Here is a 994-nt window from a genome sequence, read left to right as displayed (position 1 = left end):
GGGGCAGAAGTTATCTTTTGAATAGCAGAGACTGTCTCTTCGATACAATATACTCGAATGAACATAACCGAGTAATATCACAGCGCAATGTAAAAACAAAAGAGATTATGGACACGAAGGATTATAGTTTAAGCAAAATGTTTGTCAGACAAGTTCGTTTTTCTTGCAGCAGTAAAAATTTCAGGTCGATATCACCGAAATGCTTGGTTCACTGTACGCGTAAGATGTTGAGAAATATCGGAGTACCATCTACTGAGAGATACGATAACTACCTTCCTTTACCCTACGCTCTATATTTTTCATTACGCGCCTCTTTTTACGAAGGACGAAAAATCTGAAGCTCTCACCTTAACTGAGTTCTCGCTTCGAGCTCTGAGCAATAATGAAATCGTTGTTTCTTAAAACACAGCAGATATTTGTGCTCCTCGTGAGATGCTGCAAAGTGTATTCAGACGTCTTTTCCTGGTTTTTCATTATACCAAATAGTTTTTGCCTTCTGCGCATGTGCACACCTGGATGGTTTGAAAGGTGACGTAGGCACAGAATGAAAAAAAAACGCTTATCGAACCAAAGCGGTGTCAGCCTCACGGATATCCGAGCGCGTAATTCAAGTACTCTTAATTTGACTTTTATTTTTTAATCCTAGGGTGATCGGGGCTCTGCGATCAAGATTTGCTTACCGCCGGAGAGCTGGCCTGCACAAGGTTTTGAAGATCACTACTAAGCACGTCACAAACACGATAAATCCCGCTATCGTCGTCAATATCAACGAGCGGAAACCCGTGGGCGCAGTAGACTCAACGTGTTCCCTTGCGGAGGCCAAAGTGCTGTGGTATCTGAGGTTATCCCGCCTTTTCGGCTGCCTCTTCATCAGCAACCTGAGCGGCAAGACGTTAAGTAACGCAGTCGCGACGTGGAAGACTCCGTACGTAATCTACGCAGCCCTTTGGCTTTGGATCGCTTTCGTACACCGGGGAATCCATATGTTGTCAAT

At 44.1% G+C, this 994-nt stretch overlaps 1 protein-coding gene across 1 annotated transcript in view; it reads left to right on the top strand.

Annotated features, from left to right (window-relative positions):
- Nucleotides 1-659: 659 nt before the first annotated feature.
- The window catches only part of LOC119401674 (uncharacterized), a 4,539-nt gene continuing 4,204 nt past the window's right edge, over nt 660-994 (top strand). The window contains exon 1 of the mRNA XM_037668599.2: nt 660-994. This exon is cut by the window's right edge and continues 737 nt beyond it. The gene's annotated coding sequence lies outside the window, so the exon portion shown is untranslated.

This window comes from Rhipicephalus sanguineus, chromosome 8, assembly GCF_013339695.2.
Source record: "Rhipicephalus sanguineus isolate Rsan-2018 chromosome 8, BIME_Rsan_1.4, whole genome shotgun sequence".
NCBI lineage: Eukaryota > Metazoa > Arthropoda > Arachnida > Ixodida > Ixodidae > Rhipicephalus > Rhipicephalus sanguineus.
The sequence above is the reverse complement of the archived record's forward strand: the minus strand, read 5'-3'. Positions and strand labels throughout refer to the sequence as shown.